The sequence below is a fragment of the Phalangium opilio genome, unplaced genomic scaffold (assembly GCF_054372755.1).
Source record: "Phalangium opilio isolate 3A_F unplaced genomic scaffold, DU_Popi_V2 ptg000070l_1, whole genome shotgun sequence".
In the NCBI taxonomy this organism is placed as follows: Eukaryota; Metazoa; Arthropoda; class Arachnida; order Opiliones; family Phalangiidae; genus Phalangium; species Phalangium opilio.
This window is the reverse complement of record NW_028324182.1, coordinates 8,438,183-8,447,243: the sequence shown is the minus strand read 5'-3', so window position 1 is coordinate 8,447,243 and position 9,061 is coordinate 8,438,183. Positions and strand designations below refer to the sequence as shown.

Sequence of the window (9,061 nt, the reverse complement as noted above, 5' to 3'; positions counted from 1 at the left end):
TGACTTTAACGTTCCGGACATAGAAAGAAGCGTGTCGGGAAAAACAATATTTTTTTTCCTTTTCCTCGTGGCTTCTTTGAAAGAATAGAAGCCAGTGAAGTCCAAGAGCAAAATCCAAAAGATGAGTTTCCGAGATAGAAGCGTGCGCTCGAAATACGGACGAGAGTAATTTTAGTCTTTCCTTTTGTCGTTGCAGGGTTAAGATCCCTTTGAAAGGAGCAAGAAACTATTCAACAAATACGCCGGCTCAAAAACTGACAGTAAAAAACAGTTCAGACTAGTTTTTCTTCAATTTTGGTTAAAAATAATTGTGGTAAAAATATAAGTCAATTTTGTAAAATTTTTCAACACACACATAGAAAATCAGATACTCGGCTACGATTATATAGGTTGTCCCTATATATAGATTCTCACTTATGAAACCCTTACAAAATAGGCTTATGAGTTATAAAAAAGAAAGCTAAAACTAGACGAGAATAAAACATATTTCTCCATCCCGAATGGACCATGGTTTTGTCGGGTTTCTGATTCTACAATACGTGGAAGCGATTGTTAAAAATGTTCCAGCCAACAAGGTTTGAATTGGGTATGTATTTCTCTTGAAAATTATCCCTCCTTTCTTAAGAGTGGGATAAGGTCTAAAATAGTTTTTATTTTACCCGGCAGCACAAACTCGACTCTTTATATATATACTTCTACAGAGTTTGATAAATGGTTCTACGAAATATTTTTCATTATTATTTCTAAACAAGAAGACTCCCTCCTGGAAATAATAGGGAAGACAATTTCTTGAAGGAAAAACTATGAAATAAAAAAGGGTTTTTGGGTTCGTTGTAAAAAAAAACCGGTAAGCCTATGAGAAGAAATTTGAGAGCTGGGTCCATTGTTTTTTTGTTTTTTTTTCGGGAAAGTCTTTCCTTTCTGCTCTCATTCGTTTTCCAAGTCAGGAAAGGAAAAAAAAATCCCTATAAGATCCAGGATGCATCGCGGCATCTTTCACAACCCGTCAGAGATTATGAAGTATACAGGGTGTTTGTGAAAAGTCCATCAATAATGAAAGGGCGTATTTATTGGGCCATTTTGAGTCGAAAATGTTCTATGACATTTTGCCGTCCGAACCACGGTTTTCGAGTTATGATTTGAATATTTAGGGATGACCCCTTCATTAAATTAGCGCTGTCTTTCAATTTCTTAATTAAATTTAAGGGGTCATCCGTAAATTACTCCAATCATAACTTGAAAACAGTGGCTCGGACGGCAAAATGTCATAGAACATTTTCGACTCAAAATGGCCCAATAAATATTCTCTTTCATTGTTGATGGACTTTTCACAAACACCCTGTATATTGAGGGTAAAGCCGGGCCTTCTTTTTCCCCAAAAACTATTCTTCTCAACGGGGGAGCTTCAATCGTTGCTGAGGAAGAGGATAGGGAAATCCTTTCTTTCCTCCTCTAGCTCACTAAGATTTTTGTAAGAATCAGAATGGGTGAATCTTTTCGTGAAAAGTGAATAATAATCCCATCAATTCCTTACATGGATGCCGTTTTTAGCTACGTTTGTCTCCCTAATACCCATGTTCCAAACTATATCTAGGGGAACATGGTAGTAGCAACTAAGCTTCGGTAACAATTTTTTTTACTCAAATACTTTTATCTCGATCAGTGAGCAAAATACTCTAAGTTGATTGATATTGAGTTTTAATTTAGCTAAGCATAAAATGGTATTAATTATTAGTACAAATTAAATTTCATTTGCTGAAAAATCATATTTGTTACTAGATTATTTTACTTAAGTTCATATTTAAGGTACAGAGGGAATTTATTTTCTCAGTTTGAATAAATTCATACGTAACATCTTCATGAGATTAACCTCTCCCGCTGTAAACAAAATTTAAAACAAAACACGCGTCTTAAAGTTTTGGACATAATTTGGAATCTGAAATCCTTTCAACCACCAGAGAGTTAGCAAAAATCTGCCATAAAAGTGTTTCAGGCTTTTCAACCGAGGCATAACCTCTGAAACGTTTCAGTGGGGACGTGATACTCGACCCTGAACCCAAACCTTTGTAAGATGGTGAATCCCCATCGAATAGAATTTACAGAAGCTTTGAAAATTTAGGATATGGTATGAATAAATATAGGTGAACTTAGTATATATTTGACAAGGTTAAGCCTAACATTTTCCCTCGAGCTTAGAACTTCGCGAAACAAAGCCCGTGACGGCGTTCGTATAGATATACAGAAAGGAGATCTCTGAAGATTATGGGGCGTTCGAGACGGGAAGAGTTCGGTTTATTCAGGAAAAGTATACCCACCTCAGTTGTCTAGAATAGGATGCCGTAAATCCATCCTTAAGCCTCTATGCATTGTTACAAGTGTTTACCTGATTCCAAACCCTTGTTAACAACTAGGGGTCTTGAAGAGTTTCTCAGTATGTAAAGGCTATCCCAAGTGCTATCATTTTCATTGAGTGTTGTAGATCGGCTTAAAATTAACGAGATCAATATTGAAGTACTTGGTTATAAAAAAAACACATAATTTGAGAACAAGGAGCGAAAACAATGAGTTCCGCGAACAAATCAACAACCGGGTTATCTTAGCTTTTGCAATCGGAACTATTTTTCTTATTATTGTACTTCAATTTATGTCTTTTAACGAATACTAATACAGGACTACTTGACAATAAGGGGGTATATAAAATCAGCCACCAATACATCGACACTGACACTCGAGATACCCGAGTCGCCTGCCTCTGAAGTTAACTACGCGATATTTTAGCTACGTATAAACGGTAAAAAAAGTCGAGGTATACTCTTTATTTTGGCTTAGTTTCGCGTTCGCGATCGGTTATTCAACGTCATCTTTAATTACTGAGCTGTCGTTACCCGCCACACTCCATAACCCATCCGATGGAAATCTAGCCCGCCGTATTTAGTAAACGACAGAGTTTGGTTGATAGTATGAAGGCGAATGCGTTAGTATATGTAGTACTAGAAGTAATTTAACAACCGTAAGTGTGCCTTTTTTCTATTTTTATATATAATGCTAAACCCATTATAACGACGAACTTGTCTTATGAAACGGGGCAATCATAGCCATTGGATTAACATAGTCTAATAGGGCACCATATATCCAAGCTTCTAGAATAGGCTCCCTTTCATACGTGATGAAGAAAGGCCAGCTACATACTTTAAAGAAGATTATGTTATCTATGATATTAGAGAGATGGCTAAAACTAGGAAGGCAGGAACGAAGGAATAGGAATCTAGCAACGGCAGCTGTTGCGGAGGTACGAACTTCTCAAGTTCTCTAATAGCCCTTCCACACGTGGCTCCCTTTTCTTTTACACTGACAGCCGAGGCTGGAAAAGAGAAGGAAGAGAAGACGCGGAGCAGGAAAAGAGGATGAAGAGTAGGAAAACCCTCTTTTCCTTTTACAGTTAAGAGTCTAGGCGGTGTCGGAAGGATGGAGGGCGTAAAAATAAATACGGGACCGTACCGAAAATACCAGTTCGGCTTTCTGTTTCCGATGGCCCCCTGAATCGATCACTGTCCGGCTTGGGCTATTCGTATAAGGCGCTGACAGGGATATACGAGGGTCCTGACGCGACCGCCATGCACCTACGGTATACGCGAATCCTTAATACAATAGAAAACGCGCGAGAAAAAGCCAAAATGGGCCAGCCATCTCTTTCCGAACTTGTTAGTTTTTCCTCGGTTTTTCGTACCGGAGCCTGGAAAGGATAATAAAAGGAAAGGTATACACGTAACTGATATCGTAAGTAAAATAACGCATCACCAAGTTTATATCTTCCTATATACCATCTTAACAGTGGCAACTGTGTCTAAGAGAGTTTGATTCTTATGCTTTATTCAAATTAGGTCCTCCTATGAGAATTTTACCATTTTTTCATTTGATCCTTCCATGGTCTACCGAAGTTACTTTTGAATTGCCTAACCGATCAGTGTACAAATACTAAGCTGAGAAAATTTCTTACTTAAATGCGAATTACTAACATATGGTGAATGTGATATACTGTATAGAGAAGTCTGGAGAGAACGAGAGAGAAAAGCGCCTATACATTTCGTACTTTTCCCCGGCTTCGAAAGAAGAAAAGAATCAAAACTAAAGACATTAGGCCGACGTCTTTTCTTACGGCTATAAAATCAGAAATGACTCCCAGTAAGAAAAACTGGAAAAAAATATAAGAAATATATATCTCCTTGCCGAGTTACACAAACCAACTAACTTATAAGTATAGACTTTTTCGAACCTGGACCGGTAAGGCATAGCCGTACCACTATCCGCAACAATCTCAAAGGCAGTCGTGTTGATTCACTTCCGAGCGACCGAAAAAGGTCTAGGAAGGGTTTAAGGGATTGTCTAGAAGGGGATGAGAAAGCGCACGGATGTTTGTTAGAAGAACTGCCATGGAATCGTTTTGGGGCAGGCAGACCCATTAAAGTTTTAGTAAGAGAAAGCTATTTAAGATCCCTTTTTGGGTAGGTATATATACTCATAGAAGGTAGAGACCAACCCTTGGAAGAAGAGAAATAAAACTCATTTACTGGCCGACGAAAAATGACTTTTAGGATAGAATTTTAGTCTCCCAATTATCCCATATGGCAGCTAGCGGCTGCTGGAGGGATACTAAACTTTTCCTATTTATTCTCAGCGAAGTTTCACTCTAATAGACTATTTTCCTAGCGTAGTTCGATATCCTTAAACAATAAATCTGAACAGCGACGACTTATTGCCCCTAATGTCGGTGCGACTATAGCCATCAATTTGAGGTTAAATCGAAGTGGTTCAGATCAAAAACCTCCATAGTTTCCCTGTTGAAACTAGAAATAGCACCAGCAATAGATCAATTTTATTTGGAGAAAAACAATAACAAATTAGAGTGCCATATTAATTTTCAAGATGAAAGCTTTAGGTTCAAAGCAGTTCAAAAAATGCTTCGCGCGAGAATTCATTCTCATTTAAAATGTAATTTTCCCTGACCGGAAGAGCACTTTAAAATTACCTCTACAAGAACAACAACAAGAACAAAGAGCGAGCGAAAATAGCGCGAACATAAGCTGATTAAAAGTGAACTAACCGCGAAAACGAGATTCCTAATCAAAGGAGAGAGAAGAGAAGAAAGTCTTGGGGAAAATAAGACATTTTCCATCAGTCCATGGTAACTGAAAAGATGCCGATAGAGCGTGTAAACTCTTATAGAACATGTCGACCAACGTCTAACGAGGCGGCGGAGAAGAAAAGGGAAGCAACTAATCACCATCCAGAAAAGGAAACTACAACTACAGAGAGAGTGCTGCATGGGGTGGAATGAAAGTGTAGGAATCACGTGCGGGGATGTATAAGTCGGAATAAAAGGAGTTCTTTCGTTAAGTACCCACCAACCTTACAGGGTGCAATACACAAACTAGTGTCATAACAGAACAGAAATTAGGGATTTAGGAGGACTTCGTGGAATGGTTAGTTGGAGTGGAGATCTTCTTCACCAACTCCATTTAACAAAAACCCGATAACTCGTTGAAGCTTGTGATAAGTATCATGGAAATAATTAAGTACTTCGATCTCCGGTTAGATCTAGTGTCCCTTGACGCATTTGAGGAGAAAAAGATGTTTTATATCTGACTTGAGCTTCATTTGACTTCAATAACGAATAACAGTAACACCCTGTACAGCATTTCCTTTTCCTTAAAAGCCAGCTGTACTCGCAGGGAAGGAAAAGACAAATTTGTTGCGGCCTACCGTATTCGGAATAAACTTAACAACAGCGGTACGGCGTGGGCTTTGGCTTTAGACGATAGGCTAATCTTCTCCAGCGGCTTCTGATAAAACTCGTCGCGAGAGAGAAATGGTATTTAAATTCCACGGGGAGAAAAGAGGAAAGATAGTGAGTGCGTGATACTCCGAACAACTTCCGAGGAAAAGCGATGCGTCATTTCGAGGATAGACCATACCGCAAAAGCTGAGATATCTTAGTCCTAACAAAATACTTCACGAGGCTCTATGCTTTGATTTTCCTAAACTTTCCTACTATACATAACGTTTCTTCTTATCTTGTTTTTTGGGGACAGTAGAGCCCTTTCTGTAACATACCATAAATTAATTCCTTATCCCTAAGAAGTTCAACCAGTCTTTAGTTTCTGGTTTAAAAAAACAAAACCATTGGCGTAGTTTCGAACTTTTAACGGTTATAACTTTTCGTGATGTAGTTAAAAAATTAACAATACATATTACATACATTTAAGAATATTAACATTAAAGTAGGTGTACAAGGCCCAACAGTACCGATAACGGTAAAGTTGATCCCTTTTCCTTTGCCCCCCTCCCCCGCTTTCGTTCTGTATAGATATTTGAACCTCCTCTTATATGAATTTAAAACAAAAGGATGATGGATTACCCTGCACGAAGCCTCGCCTTTTGGAAAAAATAAAGCAAAAAGAGTCACTCGCTAACGCGTTTTTAATTACGACAAGCTACCTAGGTTGATTTAAAATTCAGAAATATACTGATATATTGTTACTAGGGTGGTATTACTAAAACAGAGTATGGTTTAGATCAATAAACACGCTCTTATGAAAAACGGGAATCAAAAATATTAGAGAAATATTGCAAGTGTGAAATGCAGAAAATGAGTGATGATTTTGAAAAGTTAATTTTTCCGATTTCAGGTTTTTTTAACCCGAGCCACGCTGCAAAAGAAAAGCAGAGACGAAAGGACACTATTCTCAGAGTCCGACCATTATTAGCAAAGAGTACTTCCGAAGTAATCTTTTTTTCTTTACTTTGTACCAACTCTAGATCCTGGAAGTCGGCCATACGAGTAGACAATTCGTCTCATTTTCCAAAGCCTACTGTATGTCTTAGCTTTCTTTTGCTTATTATCCCCGTCTCTATAGAACTCGCGCCGCAATAGGAGAGACCTTTTCTAGAACTCGAGCGATGGTTAATGTTTGCAACAGTCTGATGATAACGGGTCTTCGTCATCGAGTTTACTCAATCGATAGGACATAACGAAATACTCCAGGGCATCTTTCAATTCAAACTTACAAGTTACACAAGTAAATGTGGACTTAGCAAAGGTAAAGTCTACTCGTTTAAATTAGACTAAATACGATCGAGATTGCATAGTAGAATCAAACGTTGGCAACTACGAATCATTTCATTAACAACCCGCTTTAGACTATATCATCCTTCGATTAAACTCTATATATTTCTTTAATATTATAGTACTTAAGGCGCAATAATTTCTAACAATATAATTGTTATCGTGATTATAACATCGAAAACTGTAGTCGAATTAGATTCAAATTAAGAAAATATTGAAACTAAGGAAAATAATCGCTACTTCGTGCAAAATAAACATGCGCCAAATCTCACTCCGCACGTAGTATGTCTGAAGCAGAAGGGAGAAGCTTAGAGTTTCTCGGAGACCTCTATAAGCTAATGTCTGGGGCCCACAACTGTACAAAAAGGACCCATTAATCTAGTACATGAATGCTTTGTAATTATGGAATGAGTGTACGATAGTCTAGCACGAGCGCACGAGGTCTTTTTCCCGCCCTTTCGTAGAAACTATTACCCAGTTATAACGAGAAAAGAAACAAAGTAAAACAATATGGGCCGGAGCGGGGCGAAAAAGGCAATGATTCTGACAGGGAATACGTAGAAGGAAAAACAAAATCCGTATAATGGGTCGGTAATTAAGTTTTCTGATCAATAAATGGAATGTCCCGCAAACAAACTAACCAACCAACCCCCAGGGCCTAATTTGATTTTAAGGAAATCAGAAGAGAAACCAGAGCCAGTCTACAACTAATTCGAGCGAGACCCCAGACAGATTTCGAGGAATAATCAGGGATAAGAAAAACAGGCCAAGGAAATATAATTTATTTTAAGAATAACTCTTTCCAAAACTCTGAGTCCTGAATTGTGTATCAAAATACATGCCATGGTAAGCCGATTAGCATAACATTACGGGGCTTAAGGATAAGAGGATCTGGCAGATAGCAACAAATTCTTTGAAAGACGGCGAAGAAGCTACCATCTAAGACAGCGTATGTTTTTCCCTCTTCAATTTGGCGTGTTTCTATTTCGCTATAAGGAATTATTCATGCCCTGATAGATTAACGAGGAAGAAACAACACAGTTGTATTTGTTTATGTTACATCACAATATAATTCAAATTCAATTGTAGTTTGGATGGAGAAAACCCAATATGTGCTTCATGTTCATCTTTCTATTGAACATTGAGTTATTTTGATGTGAACTATTATTGTAAATTAGGTTTTCATGTGCAAATCGACATGCATGTGATATCAAATATACGTTCAATCATCTTTGCGAAACACTTACGTGTTTCTATGAAGCAAATCATGGTAATGTAGAGTGGGGACTGAAATGACCACCCATGGACTTCGCAAGACTACTAAGTTTTAAGATAAATTTATTGCTTGTGTCTTCTTAAATTAAATAAATTTGTAACACTAATACTCTTTTGAATAAAAGAGAAAAAACCTGCATACCTTGGAAGTTTAATTTAAACACACGTACATGTACGTAGCGATGTACAAAATACACATTTATCCAGGTAAAATACACGGCAGTATTTTATAGAAGGAACCTTTTAATAGAGCGCAATTGCGTGCGGGGGATAAAACAAATATTTGCCGAATAGTAAAGAGAAGATACTGAGTAAAATCTTAAACCATTTTGACGAATGTTTGTTGCATAATGGTTGCGAGTATACCTTGTCAGCCAACCCATCCCCTCTTTTTCGTTTAATGAAAAGAGATGAGTAGTAAGCGATAGTTTGAGTTTGGGTATAAGATGGAGGGAGTTTCGTAGGCTATCATCCAAATGGAATTACATTTCGAATTCCTTCTCTTCGCTCACGCGAAAGTAAAATCGATAAAAAACAATTCTCGCTTAAAACTCGGGAAAGATTTATAAAGTTTCATCCCCCTAAACATTCTCTGAAAGATCCATTTACAATAAATTCAACCCTATCCCTAGAATTTCAAATCGAAAACATTAGTATAAATTC

General features: G+C 37.7%; 1 long non-coding RNA gene across 7 annotated transcripts; it reads left to right on the top strand.

The window, feature by feature from the left end:
• Positions 1–1,357: 1,357 nt before the first annotated feature.
• On the top strand, positions 1,358–8,537 carry LOC149661408 (uncharacterized). 7 transcript variants are annotated; one of them, XR_016368871.1, is made up of 5 exons: positions 1,358–3,289; positions 3,356–3,411; positions 6,687–6,781; positions 6,915–8,072; positions 8,141–8,537. It is a non-coding gene; the product is annotated as an uncharacterized LOC149661408 (long non-coding RNA). The 7 variants fall into 7 exon arrangements; XR_016368874.1 differs by having other exon boundaries at positions 1,358–3,010; positions 3,222–3,289; positions 3,356–8,072; XR_016368870.1 differs by having other exon boundaries at positions 6,687–8,072.
• Positions 8,538–9,061: the final 524 nt, after the last annotated feature.